The 21,074-nt window shown below is 38.1% G+C and overlaps 1 protein-coding gene across 2 annotated transcripts in view; it reads left to right on the top strand.

Moving 5' to 3' along the window:
- Nucleotides 1-17,065: 17,065 nt before the first annotated feature.
- The window catches only part of LOC138307653 (protein kinase C-binding protein NELL1-like), a 118,670-nt gene continuing 114,661 nt past the window's right edge, over nucleotides 17,066-21,074 (top strand). For both annotated transcript variants that reach the window (XR_011206028.1, XM_069248472.1), the window contains exon 1: nucleotides 17,066-17,499. The gene's annotated coding sequence lies outside the window, so the exon portion shown is untranslated. The remainder of the gene's footprint in view (nucleotides 17,500-21,074) is intronic.

Genomic DNA, 21,074 nt, shown 5'->3' with positions numbered 1-21,074 from the left:
AGACTGATGGACAGTTAGGGTTTGTTCTGATTGATCAATGTCATACTGAGACTGATGGACAGTTAGGGTTTGTTCTGATTGGTCAATGTCATACTGAGACTGATGGACAGTTAGGGTTTGTTCTGATTGGTCAATGTCATACTGAGACTGATGGACAGTTAGGGTTTGTTCTGATAGATCAATGTCATACTGAGACTGATGGACAGTTAGGGTTTGTTCTGATTGATCAATGTCATACTGAGACTGATGGACAGTTAGGGTTTGTTCTGATTGATCAATGTCATACTGAGACTGATGGACAGTTAGGGTTTGTTCTGATAGATCAATGTCATACTGAGACTGATGGACAGTTAGGGTTTGTTCTGATTGGTCAATGTCATACTGAGACTGATGGACAGTTAGGGTTTGTTCTGATTGATCAATGTCATACTGAGACTGATGGACAGTTAGGGTTTGTTCTGATTGATCAATGTCATACTGAGACTGATGGACAGTTAGGGTTTGTTCTGATAGATCAATGTCATACTGAGACTGATGGACAGTTAGGGTTTGTTCTGATAGATCAATGTCATACTGAGACTGATGGACAGTTAGGGTTTGTTCTGATTGGTCAATGTCATACTGAGACTGATGGACAGTTAGGGTTTGTTCTGATTGATCAATGTCATACTGAGACTGATGGACAGTTAGGGTTTGTTCTGATTGGTCAATGTCATACTGAGACTGATGGACAGTTAGGGTTTGTTCTGATTGGTCAATGTCATACTGAGACTGATGGACAGTTAGGGTTTGTTCTGATTGTCAATGTCATACTGAGACTGATGGACAGTTAGGGTTTGTTCTGATTGTCAATGTCATACTGAGACTGATGGACAGTTAGGGTTTGTTCTGATTGGTCAATGTCATACTGAGACTGATGGACAGTTAGGGTTTGTTCTGATTGATCAATGTCATACTGAGACTGATGGACAGTTAGGGTTTGTTCTGATTGATCAATGTCATACTGAGACTGATGGACAGTTAGGGTTTGTTCTGATTGATCAATGTCATACTGAGACTGATGGACAGTTAGGGTTTGTTCTGATTGATCAATGTCATACTGAGACTGATGGACAGTTAGGGTTTGTTCTGATTGGTCAATGTCATACTGAGACTGATGGACAGTTAGGGTTTGTTCTGATTGGTCAATGTCATACTGAGACTGATGGACAGTTAGGGTTTGTTCTGATTGATCAATGTCATACGAGACTGATGGACAGTTAGGGTTTGTTCTGATTGGTCAATGTCATACTGAGACTGATGGACAGTTAGGGTTTGTTCTGATAGGTCAATGTCATACTGAGACTGATGGACAGAGGGTTTGTTGATGTCAATGTTATAGGACTGATTTGTTCTGATTGATCAATGTCATACTGAGACTGATGGACAGTTAGGGTTTGTTCTGATAGATCAATGTCATACTGAGACTGATGGACAGTTAGGGTTTGTTCTGATTGGTCAATGTCATACTGAGACTGATGGACAGTTAGGGTTTGTTCTGATTGGTCAATGTCATACTGAGACTGATGGACAGTTAGGGTTTGTTCTGATTGGTCAATGTCATACTGAGACTGATGGACAGTTAGGGTTTGTTCTGATAGATCAATGTCATACTGAGACTGATGGACAGTTAGGGTTTGTTCTGATTGATCAATGTCATACTGAGACTGATGGACAGTTAGGGTTTGTTCTGATTGTCAATGTCATACTGAGACTGATGGACAGTTAGGGTTTGTTCTGATTTATCAATGTCATACTGAGACTGATGGACAGTTAGGGTTTGTTCTGATTGGTCAATGTCATACTGAGACTGATGGACAGTTAGGGTTTGTTCTGATTGGTCAATGTCATACTGAGACTGATGGACAGTTAGGGTTTGTTCTGATTGGTCAATGTCATACTGAGACTGATGGACAGTTAGGGTTTGTTCTGATAGATCAATGTCATACTGAGACTGATGGACAGTTAGGGTTTGTTCTGATTGATCAATGTCATACTGAGACTGATGGACAGTTAGGGTTTGTTCTGATTGGTCAATGTCATACTGAGACTGATGGACAGTTAGGGTTTGTTCTGATTGGTCAATGTCATACTGAGACTGATGGACAGTTAGGGTTTGTTCTGATTGGTCAATGTCATACTGAGACTGATGGACAGTTAGGGTTTGTTCTGATTGGTCAATGTCATACTGAGACTGATGGACAGTTAGGGTTTGTTCTGATTGATCAATGTCATACTGAGACTGATGGACAGTTAAGGTTTGTTCTGATTGGTCATTGCGTATTCGGGGACTTATCACACGTAGATAAACATATTTATATAAACATCTATATAAGGTATTTGGCATGCCAATGATTCGAATTCATTATATGAATACCTGAAAGAAAAATAATCTTTCTCATTAGCTCCTCAAATAACAACGTAATGGAATAAATTGTCTCGACTGTCCTGTATTTCAGAAATGATTTTGAAAAATTATTTGGAAATGGAAAATTCGATTTCGTAGAACTGTCTGTAAATATATCAGATCCTTTTATCCAAGTTGCATCTGCATTGCGGCATTGTTCCAAACATATGTACTCAATTTGGTGAATTTACCCTTTTGCCCTCTACACTTTCTATAGGGTAATCTTCAATCGACTTCTCTGGTTTTCATTTAATTTTCCCGGCAGTCATTTTCACTCCGTGTTTTCTCGGTCGATCAGATAAAGCCGATTTGTACTTATCAGATGCTGAGTTTTCTATAAACTATCAATCGATTTGTGTCTGCTGGATTTCTGTCTGTTCAGTTTTTGCCCGGCTAACCCTCGGATTATTCTGTGTATAAGATTGTATGCAGCTGTGTTTAACCTCGCTGTACTGATTGCCGACTTACGAGTTCGTGCTTATTTCGCAGTCTTTTTGTCCGGATAGTTTTTTTTTTTTCTCCGGACAGTTTTTGTGTAGTGCCACAGAGTAACATTGATTTTAATAAATGTTTTCCTCGGGAAAACACCACTAGTGTATTGTTTGATTGTTTTTTAAACTTAATCTTAATGGACATTGGTACTGGTGATTATTCCATACATCACAATTAATTTACACTCAAACTCCATCAAGTTTGTCATGGCCGACAAAATCTCAACCACATACAGTTAAATATCATTCTGATGTGTTTGCGAAGGTTAGTACCATTACGAGTGTATTGTTAGTGAGCTCTCTGGAGACGGTGATGCACTGATATCTACTGTGTTTTCAATGTTACTTACATTGATATCGATACGGCCTGATTCCTGCTTGTTTTATGTGCTAACGATTGATATCTGATCATGGTGTAACATTCTGATAAAGATCGCCGTGACCTGGACTAGTATAGAGCAGTCCCATCCATCATTGTCACTCTCCATCTTACAGACAATCACAGCGGTCATAAACAGTTAAGGCGTCAGGATTAGGAAGGGATTCGGAAACAGGGTTAGAAAGGGATTCGGAAGCAGGATTAGGGAGGAATTTGGAAGCAGGATTAGGGAGAAATTTGGAAGCAGGATTAGAAAGGGATTCGGAAGCAAGATTGGATAGGGATTTGGAAGCAGGATTAGAAAGGGATTCAAGCGCAGGATTAGAGAGGGATTCGGAAGCAGGATTAGAAAGGCCGGGTTAGGAAGAGGGATTAGGAAGGGATTCGGAAGCAGGATTAGAAAGGGATTCGGAAGCAGGATTAGAAAGGAATTAGGAAGCAGGATTAGAAAGGGATTCAAAATTCAAAAGCAGGATTGGGAAGGGATTCGGAAGCAGGATTAGAAAGGGATTCGGAAGTAGGATTAGGAAGGGATTCGGAAGCAGGATTAAAAAAGGATTCGGAAGCAGGATTAGGAAGAGTTTAGGAAGGAATTCGGACGCAGGATTAGGAAGGCAGGTTTTAGAAGCATTCATGGTTTTCTTTTAAGTTATGACTTAATTGAATAGGTTAGACCAAATACATACATTGTTGAGTTAGGTTATACTTTAAAGAATACATTTGTATAAGGACTAGCTTAATGGCGCAGCTCCCTGTTTTGTTGTCCGTTAATTAATAATATTTGGTTTTAATTTTTTCATATTATACCTTATCATATTTAATCACTTAAACATTCTGAAAGAGTACCAATAGCCAAACATTTGCAAGACGATGAAACAATTAGCGGGAGAAACCATATACAAATGTACAGCTACATCTATCTGGACTCCGAGAGTGTGGCTCAATATCACATTATCGGTGTAAAATAGCCGAAAGCCTGTTGTAAAATCGGCTATTAAGAGAGTTATTGAGGCTTAATTGTCGAAAGCTTAAGTTGCAACATGGAAAGTTAATTAAATATCTGATTTCTGATATCTTCATCGATTTGTCCTGTAACCATGTGTGATACCACATCCAGCTGTATAAGGACTTGTAATCAGACAAACGTCTTCAAGGCAAAACGGTGTAACACTACACATTAAAGTGAAAGTAGGACGTGATGAGAACGATCACATTAAGAAAGCCTTCAGGGAGAAACAATTAAAACACTATATTTACATTAAAATGAAAGTAGGACGAGGAGAGAATGGGGGCAAAAATGGCAAATGACGATTGTTATAATATCCGTTAGATTTCACTGTATTTTGTCAGTGGGATATTCTAGCTTCCATTCACAGATGGTTTTGCAAAGCTGTAGTTTTGTTATTGCTATGACTTCTTCTTCATAACCGCTGGTCAGAATTTCACGAAATTTAACTGGTAGCATCCTTATTGGGCACTAACTGAAAATTGTACAAATTATTGGGCTTATCTCCGGGGGCCTGAGGGGCGTGGGCAAAAGGGGCAAATTTGGCTATATTCATATAAATGACTTCTCTGAGTATAAACATTGAATAGCATTCATAAAGCTTTGGTAACATCCTTATGGGGGTGGGATTCAAAATTCTACATATGGTGGGGCTAAACCCACGGGGGCGTGAGGGGCGGGGCCAAAAGGGTCACTTCGGTTTTTTCCATATAAATGACTTCTCTGTATCTTAACATTGGATAGCACTCATATTGCATTGGTAACATCCGTATAGGGTGGGGATTCAAAATTGTACAAATGGTGGGTTGACCCTCAGGGGGCCTGAGGGGCGGGTCAAAAGGGTCAATTTGGCCATTTCCATTTGTAAATAACTTCTTCTCTAAATTAAAGCATTCGATAGGGCTTGCATTGCGATGGTAGCATCCTGATAGCATTGGAATGCAAAATTGTGCTCTTTTTGGAGCTGACCCCTCGAGGGCGTGAGGGGCGGAACCAAAAGGGGCAATTTTGCTACTTCTATATATACACGACTTTTTCTCTGAAACTGAGTATTGGATAGCACTCATATTGCATTGATAATCTCCTTATGGGGTTGCGATTCGAAATTGCACAAATTGTAGGGCTGACCCCCCGGGGGCCTGAGGGGCGGGGCCAAAACGGTCAATTTGGTTATTTCCTTATAAATGATTTCTTCTCTGAATCCTAACATTGAATAGCGCTCCTATTGCATTGTTAACATCCTGATGGGGTCGAGATTCAAAATTTTACAAATAGTGAGGCTGAAATCATGGGGGCCTGAGGGGCGGGGCCAAAACGGTCAATTTGACTATTTTCCATATAAACGACGTCTTCTCTTATTGAACGAATCATTGGATAGCAATCATATTGCATTGGTACATGTAACATCCATACGGGATGGGGATTCAAAATTGTACAAATAGTGGGGCTGACTCTCCGGGGGCCTGAGGGGTGGGGTCAAAAGGATTAATTAGGCTATTTCTATATAAACGACTTCTTCTCTGAATCTAAAAGCATTCAATATCACTCATATTGCAATGTTAGCATCCCTATGGGGTAGGAATTTATAATTGTATGAATTGTGGAGCTGATACTCCAACATCCCCACCCCCAGAGGCGTGATAAAAGTGTAATTTTGGTTTTTCTATATTATAATAAAAATTGGATAGCACTCATATTACATTGGTAACATCCTTATGGATTTGGTATTCCAAATTGAACAAATGGTGGGCTGACCCTTAGGGGGCCTGAGGGGCGGGTCAAAAGGGTCAATTTAGCCATTTCCATATACATTTGTAAATTAATTCTTCTCTGAATTAAAGCATTCGATAGGACTTGCATTGCAATGGTAGCATCCTGATGGCATGGGAATGCAAAATTGTGCTCTTTTTGGGCCTGACACTACGGGGGCCTGAGAGATCAAAAGGATCAATTAGGCTATTTCTATATAAACGATTCTTCTCTGAATCTAAAAGCATTCAGTATCACTAATATTGCAATGTTAGCATCCATATGGGACAGGAATTTAGCATTGTATGAATTGTGGAGCTGATACCTCAACACCCCCCCCCCACCCCCAGAGGCGTGATAAAAGTGTAATTTTGGTTTTTCTATATTATAATAAACGACATCTCCTCTGAAACTAAGCATATACACGCATAGGGATTGGGTTTAAAATTGTAAAAATTGTGGGGCTGTCACCCGGGAGTGTAAGGGGTGGGGGCCAAAAGTGTACAAATGGTGGGGCCAACAATTTTGCTATTTCAAATTGTAAGGTTTTTTTTATGATATTTACTAAATAAACCAGGTGATCGATACAGGCTCTCCTGGCCTCTTATTTTACTATAAATACAAAACCCAACGTACAAATATCCACAACATGAAACAATGGCTACCTTATACATCGTTAATATTTTGTATGTATGTGAACAGCCAGATTTTTTAAAATTATATTACGATCCTAACAGACAATTACCATACTACTGGATATATTTAGTATTCCACACCAAGTAGGCGGAGGATTTGGGGAAGTAGTGCTGTTCAAACGCGCTCCATTCATGTCCGCGCGCGGAGCTGTGAACCTAATTGATATGACAATAACATGTTAGCACGTGCGGAGCTATGTGTTTGAAGAAACTCGCTGATATGTCCGTGCTGATAGACTCCCGTTGAGTGGTCAGTGCAGTCTAATAACTCCCTACTAGGGACTGACCCGGCACAGATGACCATCACTTGATGACTTCTAAGGTCAATGGCAAATGTGTTAATAGGCGCTTGAACCGCTCGCGACCTGTTCTACATATTAGTACACATTTGCCGCAGTCTTTACTGTGAAACATTGACATGTCCATTTCGTTACTCTCGGCTTAAAACACTCGATGAGAAATGCGAATGGCCCTGAAATGCTATGACTGATTAAGTGTGAGGGAAAGGTACGCTGATAAAACTTCAGTGCTGGATATAAAAAAAGAGTAGGAAATTCAACAAAGTTGTATGACATTTAAATAGTTTGTTATTGGGGTCAAAGTCAAACTCTCCGCTAATGAAACTTTAGGTAACGAGGGAGCCAATCAAAACAAGGCGTTAGTTGTAGAATTTCAGAGAAGTTTTCGCTCTTTTACCACTAATTAACGCTCATGTTGGTAATTGGACGCTTTATATAAGACGTCATGGACACTGAGAACATTTTTGATTTATTCATTACGATACTGTGAGCATTTATTAATATGTTAGGAAATTGTAAACACTTGTGTAACAATAATTTCATGACTTATTTTCCATCTGTTACACCTCCTATTATCTAGATGTGGATTTGATGTATTGTACTGTTACCCGTGTTGTTACCTGTTACACTTCCTATTATCTAGATGTGGATTTGATGTATTGTACTGTTACCCATGTTGTTACCTGTTACAACTCCTATTATCTAGTGGATGTGGATTTGATGTATTGTACTGTTACCCGTGTTGTTACCTGTTACACTTCCTATTATCTAGATGTGGATTTGATGTATTGTACTGTTACCCATGTTGTTACCTGTTACAACTCCTATTATCTAGATGTGGATTTGATGTATTGTACTGTTACCCATGTTGTTACCTGTTACAACTCCTATTATCTAGATGTGGATTTGATGTATTGTACTGTTACCCATGTTGTTACCTGTTACAACTCCTATTATCTAGATGTGGATTTGATGTATTGTACTGTTACCCATGTTGTTACCTGTTACACTTCCTATTATCTAGATGTGGATTTGATGTATTGTACTGTTACCCATGTTGTTACCTGTTACAACTCTTATTATCTAGATGTGGATTTGATGTATTGTACTGTTACCCGTGTTGTTACCTGTTACAACTCCTATTATCTAGATGTGGATTTGATGTATTGTACTGTTACCCATGTTGTTACCTGTTACACTCCTATTATCTAGATGTGGATTTGATGTATTGTACTGTTACCCATGTTGTTACCTGTTACAACTCCTATTATCTAGATGTGGATTTGATGTATTGTACTGTTACCCGTGTTGTTACCTGTTACAACTCCTATTATCTAGATGTGGATTTGATGTATTGTACTGTTACCCGTGTTGTGACCTGTTACAACTCCTATTATCTAGATGTGGATTTGATGTATTGTACTGTTACCCATGTTGTTACCTGTTACACTTCCTATTATCTAGATGTGGATTTGATGTATTGTACTGTTACCCATGTTGTTACCTGTTACAACTCCTATTATCTAGATGTGGATTTGATGTATTGTACTGTAATTTCATGTGTTGTTACCTGTTACACCTCCTATTATCTAGATGTGGATTTGATGTATTGTACTGTTACCCATGTTGTTACCTGTTACAACTCCTATTATCTAGATGTGGATTTGATGTATTGTACTGTTACCCATGTTGTTACCTGTTACAACTCCTATTATCTAGATGTGGATTTGATGTATTGTACTGTTACCCATGTTGTTACCTGTTACAACTCCTCCTATTATCTAGATGTGGATTTGATGTATTGTACTGTTACCCGTGTTGTTACCTGTTACACCTCCTATTATCTAGATGTGGATTTGATGTATTGTACTGTTACCCATGTTGTTACCTGTTACAACTCTTATTATCTAGATGTGGATTTGATGTATTGTACTGTTACCCATGTTGTTACCTGTTACAACTCCTATTATCTAGATGTGGATTTGATGTATTGTACTGTTACCCGTGTTGTTACCTGTTACACTCCTATTATCTAGATGTGGATTTGATGTATTGTACTGTTACCCATGTTGTTACCTGTTACACTTCCTATTATCTAGATGTGGATTTGATGTATTGTACTGTTACCCATGTTGTTACCTGTTACAACTCCTATTATCTAGATGTGGATTTGATGTATTGTACTGTTACCATGTTGTTACCTGTTACACTCCTATTATCTAGATGTGGATTTGATGTATTGTACTGTTACCCATGTTTGTTACCTGTTACAACTCCTATTATCTAGATGTGGATTTGATGTATTGTACTGTTACCCATGTTGTTACCTGTTACAACTCTTATTATCTAGATGTGGATTTGATGTATTGTACTGTTACCCGTGTTGTTACCTGTTACACTTCCTATTATCTAGATGTGGATTTGATGTATTGTACTGTTACCCATGTTGTTACCTGTTACAACTCCTATTATCTAGATGTGGATTTGATGTATTGTACTGTTACCCATGTTGTTACCTGTTACAACTCTTATTATCTAGATGTGGATTTGATGTATTGTACTGTTACCCATGTTGTTACCTGTTACACCTCCTATTATCTAGATGTGGATTTGATGTATTGTACTGTTACCCATGTTGTTACCTGTTACAACTCTTATTATCTAGATGTGGATTTGATGTATTGTACTGTTACCCGTGTTGTTACCTGTTACAACTCCTATTATCTAGATGTGGATTTGATGTATTGTACTGTTACCCATGTTGTTACCTGTTACAACTCCTATTATCTAGATGTGGATTTGATGTATTGTACTGTTACCCATGTTGTTACCTGTTACACTTCCTATTATCTAGATGTGGATTTGATGTATTGTACTGTTACCCATGTTGTTACCTGTTACACCTCCTATTATCTAGATGTGGATTTGATGTATTGTACTGTTACCCATGTTGTTACCTGTTACAACTCTTATTATCTAGATGTGGATTTGATGTATTGTACTGTTACCCGTGTTGTTACCTGTTACACCTCCTATTATCTAGATGTGGATTTGATGTATTGTACTGTTACCCGTGTTGTTACCTGTTACACCTCCTATTATCTAGATGTGGATTTGATGTATTGTACTGTTACCCGTGTTGTTACCTGTTACACCTCCTATTATCTAGATGTGGATTTGATGTATTGTACTGTTACCCATGTTGTTACCTGTTACACCTCCTATTATCTAGATGTGGATTTGATGTATTGTACTGTTACCCATGTTGTTACCTGTTACACTCCTATTATCTAGATGTGGATTTGATGTATTGTACTGTTACCCATGTTTCCTGTTACCTGTTATGTATTGTACTGTTACCTGTTGTTACCTGTTACACTCTATTATCTAGATGTGGATTTGATGTATTGTACTGTTACCCGTGTTGTTACCTGTTACACTTCCTATTATCTAGATGTGGATTTGATGTATTGTACTGTTACCCATGTTGTTACCTGTTACAACTCCTATTATCTAGATGTGGATTTGATGTATTGTACTGTTACCCATGTTGTTACCTGTTACAACTCCTATTATCTAGATGTGGATTTGATGTATTGTACTGTTACCCTGTTGTTACCTGTTACACCTCCTATTATCTAGATGTGGATTTGATGTATTGTACTGTTACCCATGTTGTTACCTGTTACAACTCCTATTATCTAGATGTGGATTTGATGTATTGTACTGTTACCCATGTTGTTACCTGTTACACCTCTATTATCTAGATGTGGATTTATGTATGTACTGTTACCTGTTACTTTTACCCTGTTACTTTACATCTATTATCTAGATGTGGATTTGATGTATTGTACTGTTACCCATGTTGTTACCTGTTACAACTCCTATTATCTAGATGTGGATTTGATGTATTGTACTGTTACCCATGTTGTTACCTGTTACAACTCCTATTATCTAGATGTGGATTTGATGTATTGTACTGTTACCCATGTTGTTACCTGTTACAACTCCTATTATCTAGATGTGGATTTGATGTATTGTACTGTTACCCATGTTGTTACCTGTTACAACTCCTATTATCTAGATGTGGATTTGATGTATTGTACTGTTACCCATGTTGTTACCTGTTACAACTCCTATTATCTAGATGTGGATTTGATGTATTGTACTGTTACCCATGTTGTTACCTGTTACAACTCTTATTATCTAGATGTGGATTTGATGTATTGTACTGTTACCCATGTTGTTACCTGTTACAACTCTTATTATCTAGATGTGGATTTGATGTATTGTACTGTTACCCATGTTGTTACCTGTTACACCTCCTATTATCTAGATGTGGATTTGATGTATTGTACTGTTACCCATGTTGTTACCTGTTACAACTCTTATTATCTAGATGTGGATTTGATGTATTGTACTGTTACCCATGTTGTTACCTGTTACAACTCCTATTATCTAGATGTGGATTTGATGTATTGTACTGTTACCCATGTTGTTACCTGTTACAACTCCTATTATCTAGATGTGGATTTGATGTATTGTACTGTTACCCATGTTGTTACCTGTTACACTCCTATTATCTAGATGTGGATTTGATGTATTGTACTGTTACCCATGTTGTTACCTGTTACACTCCTATTATCTAGATGTGGATTTGATGTATTGTACTGTTACCCATGTTGTTACCTGTTACACTCCTATTATCTAGATGTGGATTTGATGTATTGTACTGTTACCCATGTTTGTGTTACCTGTTACAACTCCTATTATCTAGATGTGGATTTGATGTATTGTACTGTTACCCATGTTGTTACCTGTTACAACTCCTATTATCTAGATGTGGATTTGATGTATTGTACTGTTACCCATGTTGTTACCTGTTACACTTCCTATTATCTAGATGTGGATTTGATGTATTGTACTGTTACCCATGTTGTTACCTGTTACAACTCCTATTATCTAGATGTGGATTTGATGTATTGTACTGTATGTTACCCGTGTTGTTACCTGTTACACTTCCTATTATCTAGATGTGGATTTGATGTATTGTACTGTTACCCATGTTGTTACCTGTTACAACTCTTATTATCTAGATGTGGATTTGATGTATTGTACTGTTACCCGTGTTGTTACCTGTTACACTTCCTATTATCTAGATGTGGATTTGATGTATTGTACTGTTACCCATGTTGTTACCTGTTACACCTCCTATTATCTAGATGTGGATTTGATGTATTGTACTGTTACCCATGTTGTTACCTGTTACAACTCTTATTATCTAGATGTGGATTTGATGTATTGTACTGTTACCCGTGTTGTTACCTGTTACACTTCCTATTATCTAGATGTGGATTTGATGTATTGTACTGTTACCCGTGTTGTTACCTGTTACACTTCCTATTATCTAGATGTGGATTTGATGTATTGTACTGTTACCCGTGTTGTTACCTGTTACACTTCCTATTATCTAGATGTGGATTTGATGTATTGTACTGTTACCCGTGTTGTTACCTGTTACAACTCTTATTATCTAGATGTGGATTTGATGTATTGTACTGTTACCCGTGTTGTTACCTGTTACAACTCCTATTATCTAGATGTGGATTTGATGTATTGTACTGTTACCCATGTGTTGTTACCTGTTACAACTCCTATTATCTAGATGTGGATTTGATGTATTGTACTGTTACCCGTGTTGTTACCTGTTACAACTCCTATTATCTAGATGTGGATTTGATGTATTGTACTGTTACCCATGTTGTTACCTGTTACACTTCCTATTATCTAGATGTGGATTTGATGTATTGTACTGTTACCCATGTTGTTACCTGTTACAACTCTTATTATCTAGATGTGGATTTGATGTATTGTACTGTTACCCGTGTTGTTACCTGTTACACTTCCTATTATCTAGATGTGGATTTGATGTATTGTACTGTTACCCATGTTGTTACCTGTTACACCTCCTATTATCTAGATGTGGATTTGATGTATTGTACTGTTACCTGTTGTTACCTGTTACACTCCTATTATCTAGATGTGGATTTGATGTATTGTATGTTACCTGTTGTTACCTGTTACACCTATTATCTAGATGTGGATTTATGTATTGTACTGTTACCCATGTTGTTACCTGTTACACCTCCTATTATCTAGATGTGGATTTGATGTATTGTACTGTTACCCAGTGTTGTTACCTGTTACAACTCCTATTATCTAGATGTGGATTTGATGTATTGTACTGTTACCCGTGTTGTTACCTGTTACACTTCCTATTATCTAGATGTGGATTTGATGTATTGTACTGTTACCCATGTTGTTACCTGTTACACTTCCTATTATCTAGATGTGGATTTGATGTATTGTACTGTTACCCGTGTTGTTACCTGTTACAACTCCTATTATCTAGATGTGGATTTGATGTATTGTACTGTTACCCGTGTTGTGACCTGTTACAACTCCTATTATCTAGATGTGGATTTGATGTATTGTACTGTTACCCGTGTTGTTACCTGTTACAACTCTTATTATCTAGATGTGGATTTTATGTATTGTACTGTTACCCATGTTGTTACCAGGAGTGGGCTGATATAGGCATTGCCTGATGCCTAATTCTCTTTGTATTGACCATCTTGTAATAAAATATTCTGAAATGTTGGTAATTGGTGATATTACAGAACATAAATGCTGGCTGTTTTAGTCCAGTATTTCACATAAAAATAAGAAAAGATTTTAATGACCTTTCTATTCAGTATGGATTCGTAAAGAGGAAGATAAAAGCTAGTAATATATGTGTCTTGGTGCATTCTGTTTCGCCTGCATTGCAGATTTCCAGCTGTCACATTTATAGACAGGGTTTTAAGGTTGTTCAATATCCTCGGCTGTCAGGCGAACTCACCGCACGGCGTCACAGTTGCCAAGAAAAACTGCAAACGAACAGCGTAACTTCACAGACAAGATTTGCATGACAAATAGCACTAAAGGTAGATAACGTCAATAATTTATCTGCGTCTCACACAGCGAACACCATTAGAGGATATCAACACTTACTCTCAATGGACAACACAACCGCATGCTAATTAGGAAAACAGATACAAAAGTCGGTAGGATTAATGCACGAATCTGTCAAAGAGAGATATTAACAACTGCATCTTTTAAAATCACTAACATACAGAAGATAAAACAAATCGAATGTTGTGTAAACATTTGGAAAATGACTAAATTCCTTTTGTAAACCTCAGTTTTGTTAGCCAAAAAGAGCGTGAATTCCGTATTATTGAAACGAAAACTGGCTTACCATTCCCGATATTATCAGAATTAAGGTGTTACAAGTCCATCTATATCACACATGCATTAATTTTTTTTTTATCTTTCTTTGAGAACCTCCTTTGTTTTTGCCTCCCAATCAGAAATGTCGTTCTTGTTTTCCCGAAAAATCAGGGAAACCTATCCATATACATTTATATCCATTTACCTATCTGTAGAAGGAGAGATTTACCTGTTGAGAAAAGGTCCTCCCAATAGGTTTTCCGATTGACAGCATTTTGGGGTGGTCCATCAGGTCAATGATCTGGGCATGTTGTTGCTTGTAATACTTCTATCTCATTCGTTTACGCTGCGCTCTTGATGAGAACATTATGAGTATGTGAAGTTATATTGTAAATAAGGCACTTCAGCGACACCTAGGAATAGTCCACGGGGGAATAGATATCAATCTTAAAATGATCACCGAGTTACAAGGATGCAGATGGGTGTCTATCACTGTAGCATGTAGATGTGGATAAATTACTTACAGTTTTCGGAATGTGGTCATGTTGGGGAGTCCGGTACTTGTCAAGTTGGGCCGATGTCCCAGTGTAATCCCCTCCCGGCGGGACGTCATACAATGGCGGTCACCCCCCCGAGGTTTCCCAGATATCGTCACTGGCTTGATAAGATAAATGGGACATTTAATTAAATTTCAAAAGATTTATCATAATGGTATTAATGAGTGCGGGTAGATGATGACCGTGGGATATTTTAATGGAAGTTAAAGTGTCTATCTGAGAATGTAAACATGACCGCGTTTCTAAATAGAATTTTCAAAACGCGGCGAAATATCCCGAGACAATTTGCTTCGTACCAGATTTTTCAAGAACAGGGCTCGTGTATCTTTCTACTTCTCATGAACATGATATCTTTTCAATGCGAAAAGAAGAATGTCCGAAACAAGTCCTTGACAAAACCATACGTTTAATCTGTACGGCAAAATGAAGCATTTTTAAACATGCGCAATGAAATCCATATCTGCACACTTTGAAATTTCCAATGCGAACAAATTAGATAATAATGAAAATGAGCATAAAAATAAGGAATGATCTATGGAAATGTCTTATAAACTACAGGTGGACGTGAAGGAGATATGAACGCGGACACCTAGAAACTGCTTTGGGTAAGATACTGTAACATTTCACTTAATTGTTTCATTATTGAAAGACAAAAAGGCGAGTCGGCATAAGTGAGCGTAATGCTTAATTCTGAAACAACCTACATAACATGCAACATATGCCTATCTGGATTACTTTTCAGGGTAATAAATTTCTGTTCGTGTTCACTCTGGAAGCATGTAACATTGAATATTATGTGCATAATTTATGTGGCGTATCTCCTCTACACGATGCTGATAATTTTATGTGACTTTTACAATAAATTGATTGCGTTCGCCTGCAGCAGAAGAAACTTTACACGTGTGGGAGCGCTCGTGCCGCGTCTACATTTTTATTAGATGATGTGTTTTGTCGGTACATAAGCGACAGTTGGTTAACAGGTAGGAGGTTTTTTACCGATATTGTACTTACACATGAGCTTACGCGCATTCCACAAATTACCCAAACACAAACATAATTCAAATTAGTCGAGGGCATTAGTGGAATATTTTGTGCAATGTGTTTGGTATCCATATATCTACATATTCTGTTCTCATTGGTCAGTGGGTGTAACGTGTAACCTTTGGCGTTAAATGTTCTAGTTAGTCTGATTTTACGGGTTTTTCTATGTCAACAGGAAATCTTATCTGATGTATTAAGTACAAATTTTAGCAGTCATCCAGTTTTGTCGTTCTGAATATATCATATTAGTAATATACTAATAGATATTATTCCACCAACAACATATTACGAGGTCAATTCCTGACGGATAATAGTCGATCCAGTAATAACGGTACAGAAAACATTGACATCTCTGTCCAAATGCTGATGAGAACAGGCTACGACTGTAAGCGCACGTTGAAGGTCTTAGTGGGTAGAAACTAAATGCAGAATGTATAAATGAGAAGCCGAGACGGCGATGAAAAACACGTAAGCATATATTTTTATTTTGGAGTATTTACGACACACACCGGTCGAGCATCTGCCTGTCCTAGTTGGGTATGTCAAACCCCAGACGACTCCTGTCATAACATCAGGGTCAACTCAGTGTGTACGTGTAACTTGCAAATGTCAACAACATTTAGAACACTTTTATATGGTACCAATGATGTCCAATATTGTACTCCTAACAAACCAACTCCACACCCAAGCTTCTAAATTTTCATACCGAGGAGACCCCCAAATATGGCAGCCCAAACATGGCTGACGTACCCCAGTAGGAAGTGGAACTCTAGTGTTGTGAAGATTCCTGAGATCAGCCTCATCCCACCAAACCTGGCACAAGATATGTTAAAGGTTTTATAATTACATTGTCACAGTTCATAAGTGATATTACAGGACATTCTGATAATCCCATCTCAATATTCGTGAATAGGTTACATGAGAAATCTAAAACATTGACGATATTGGGTTTGCTAGTATCTAACCACGTCATACAGTGATTTCGGAACTCGTTACTTCACACTGAATGTTAAGATTACGTCGAACATAGCAGATCCCTGTCCCCACACCAAAGCATGCCGATTCTTTACGCTATAAACAATATGTATTACATGTTTTCTCCGCCGTCGCGAAACATGCCTGGGATATATACCGACATGCGCCTACAAAGTGTGTACACACGTTCACGAAATTTCTCTGGTGGTTGATGAAAAAAAAATGATGGTGATGGTGAGCGGGCTCGGTACATGTTCGAACACGTTTGGAATGTTGATACGAACCGGAAGTTGGAGCAGACACATGTGTGATTGGAAGGGGAACCCCCCACGAGGTTTTTACTTACTGCCATGGCGACTAGTTTAGTGTCCAATTACATCACAGCGGTGAAACACAAGTCTGGAGAAACTATTGTTGGATATGACGAAATCTCGGACATCATTGTTATTTTTAGGAAACGTTTCCAGTAATTTCCATTCCAGAAGGATAAACTGTCAGTGCCAAGTTAGAGCAGGATATAGCGGTAGTGTAATTGTCGCGTGTTTCTTTGGAAATTAAGGAATATACCTCAACATTCTCCATATCAATCGTAAGTATATCTTATACGTATATCTCAGTGTCAATGTAGGACACTTATTAATAACGTGATACAGAATCTTTAGACCCGATATCAGCTGATTAATGCTATGGACGTGTAATGTATTTATAGATTGTAGTGACAGTGATTAAGGGGAGGAACTCTGGATAATAAGGTCCATCGCACTTTAACTGAACAGTTCTGACATTCAGTTGCGGACAATTTCACAGATTCTGTCTGATGGTTTGCATATATAAGTTAATAATTTGGTATTCTACTTAGAGAGATATGTCATGTTAGAAACACGAAAAGGTGATGGCTAAATGTCCACAGTTCAGGAGACTGTAGTATCGCACACACGAAATCAACATTAACAACACTGTTATTTACTTCTATAGTACCACGTGTTCCGCAAGGCTTAGCGAAAAATGTTTTGTTTAGGGCACTCATTGTGGGTAATGATTATATAGAACCTGGGTACATGTACGTACATTGAAACACCTGCAATGCCGAGTAAGATATTCTCAAAACTTAAGTAGATGATCTGATAAACATTGGTTGATAATTTTTACTGGTGACAAAATTTACTAGCAGTGAGAAGCAGGGATCATATAATGTGTTACGGGTTTCAATTTGACCTAAATACTGAATGATATTAGCTAATTTTAGTTTGGCCCAGTTTTCTCCACAGATACTAGCTTGTTGCAGTGTTTAAAAGAGAGCTACTACACCGAATGTTACTGACAGCTAAATGGAGATTTTCATTTATAGACATTTCTACCGAGGGAATAAAATCGTTTTAGTATTCTAGCGTTGTGAACTATCTACAATGACGTTATTACTCTATAACTAACATAAAAACGCGTTGACGTCGCGAGTTTCGCCTATAATAGCATTTAATCTGATATTATTGATCTAAAGTAAACCTCCTCCGCACTAGTTCTGCTATCACAAGGAGACACAAAACTTACCACAGCCTCCCAAATCATACTATCACAAGGAGACACAACACATACCACAGCCTCCCAAATCATACTATCACAAGGAGACACAACACATACCACAGCCTCCCAAATCATACTATCACAAGGAGACACAACACATACCACAACCTCCCAAACAATGCACATAAGTGAAGCTGTTCTAGATGAACTGACCAAACCGAACCTGCCCGGCCGTGACCCGCCCCTCCTGGTTCACTCACTACAACACTGTAGTACAGGTGGAACAGATTGTTTCGGGTGTGAGATAATGCCCCCCCTCCCACGTGCCGAGCTTTAGGTATAACTCTAAACGACCCGTATATAATCTGACATCTCTAATAAGGATTATAATGAGGGGACGAACCAAACATCCACGGACTGTAAACTATACCGCACCTTAAAGGCCCACTATCTTTTCGGAGCAAAATTTAAAGGTATCTTAAAAACATTAATAACATAAGAAAATACATATCGATGACCTAAGATGAGGTAAAAACACCAAACATATGCAAGATTTCCTGCTTAATATATGATAACTGGAGATTCATTCCGCTGTTTTGCCGTCTGGTGCATTGATAGTCAACTATCGGGCGGTTTTAGGACGACGGCGGGAAACATAAGACGACCCGCGTTATGAAAATTAACATTTTATTTATCTTAATAAAAAAGTTCAGAAGATGATGATAAGTGTAGTATTAACAGTTAGTTAATAACTTTTGCGACTCTACAAAATTATCGATCTCGTTTTACATTCCCATTTGAAAAAATAAATGCCGCTTTGGAAAGGTAGTGTGCCTTTAAAGGGATTGGGGCTGATTTTATTTAGATCAATTTAATATGACGACTTGGCGTTCTTTTTCATAAGTTTTAATTACATTGGCTGTACATCGTGAATTGGTTGGTTTTGTTTTCGTTTTTTTCATATCACCAAGTTTTAAACTTCCAAATATACCTAAGACTTGAGTAACGTGAATTATGAAAGCTCACGTCAAATATAATGTAGAAAAAATAGAACACGCAAGGAAATGTGTGGCTATGGAGAGGAGTTTCAGGGTGTCATTTGGTTTGTAAAGGGTTCACCAGGGTTCACTAGCTTCATTATCCCGCACGCGAGCACGTGCCAGATGGAGAGGGTGGGTCGGGTTAGCCCCGCGCTCGTCCGATGAACTGTGGAAACTTCTGAAAACCAGCTATGATGAATATTAAAATTCATTCATGAAAAGCCGAGTGAGTTGATCAAGGGTATAAGGGTGTAAGGTGGAAGGTTTAAAATAAAGATGTATGATACATAAAGTGTTAAGTGTGCTAATTAATAAAAATGTACTTGGTTTTCGGGACAGAAATCTGTTAATTGTAATCACTTACATGTGTGGTAGTATCTCCATTCAGTTTAACGTAACATTATAATGTACAAAAGCTGTGATTCTCACTGAGTAATCTTTAAATAATTACAGGTGTGTATAGTCACACCTGAAAACATCCATGACTACGTGGCTATGACATAACAAGTATTACAAATCCTAAAACATTATAATTATGATGACTCGTTCATCGTCTATGTTACCTAAATACATATGCATACTTTTGATTATATTTTATTTGAACACAAGAATTTCTGAAATTCATTTTAATGCACAGACTTATTATCCAAAGCTGGTGTTCCTGACATTACAATTAATCAACTGGTATACAAGAAGGTATCTGTGAGAGGGGATTTGAGTCGTGGAATCTGTGCCGATTCCTGCCAATACACACTAGACTGTGGTGTAGACCAAAGCTATCATTGAGGAACGTCTTGTGATCAGAGTCTATCGCCTCAGCCATACCATGGCAAGCAGACGACTACACGGCTCACACCGGCGGAGGAGGAGAACGCGTGGTGCTAGGGGATGCACGCGACTGTAGCTGTTCACTGTCAGTCTGCTCGTGCGACAAGGGATACATCTTATTGTTATCTCGCGTTTCTCACTTCAATTGGAATCTATACGACGATTTGAACAGGATCGAGCCTGTGATTTTAGGGATCTAAATGAATACAATTTTCTCTGAATCGTGTTGGATAAATGTGCCGATAGTGTGTCCTATACGCAGTGTTAAGATCAAGTGATCCTTGCCATGTACAGGTAGTCAGCGATTTCTGCATTCCGTTACTTTATGAATGAAGACACCGCTCGTTCAACAGGAATTGCCTATTCGTATTAAGCATATATGGCTTCGAAACACTTTGTGAGAGTGGTATCGGGTTAATTTATTTCCGGCATTATTCGTTCTAGGAATAATTTGCTGTACAATTTTATTTATTTCAAGAAGTCACCTATTTTCAATTGATACATAGGTATATTTACTTACCGGAATTTAGCGTCTGTGATGTAATGGGTGAATGGTTATCTCGTCTGTGAAGTGACCATAAACTTGTATCACAGTCTTGCTAACCACGTGGAGGACCAGAGACCGCCCGGCAGCATACCTGTTGGAGTCTGTCGTATCTCCTGACCGCTATCGGCACGTGCTCGAATTCTACATTAATTCTGCCAATCACAATCACGACAGCGATCTGAGGAGCGGGATTTTTACAAATTGTGTTAATATTTCACCTTAGTTCTA

The sequence above is a fragment of the Argopecten irradians genome, chromosome 1 (genome assembly GCF_041381155.1).
Source record: "Argopecten irradians isolate NY chromosome 1, Ai_NY, whole genome shotgun sequence".
In the NCBI taxonomy this organism is placed as follows: Eukaryota; Metazoa; Mollusca; class Bivalvia; order Pectinida; family Pectinidae; genus Argopecten; species Argopecten irradians.
This window is presented reverse-complemented; position numbering and strand designations above follow the sequence as displayed.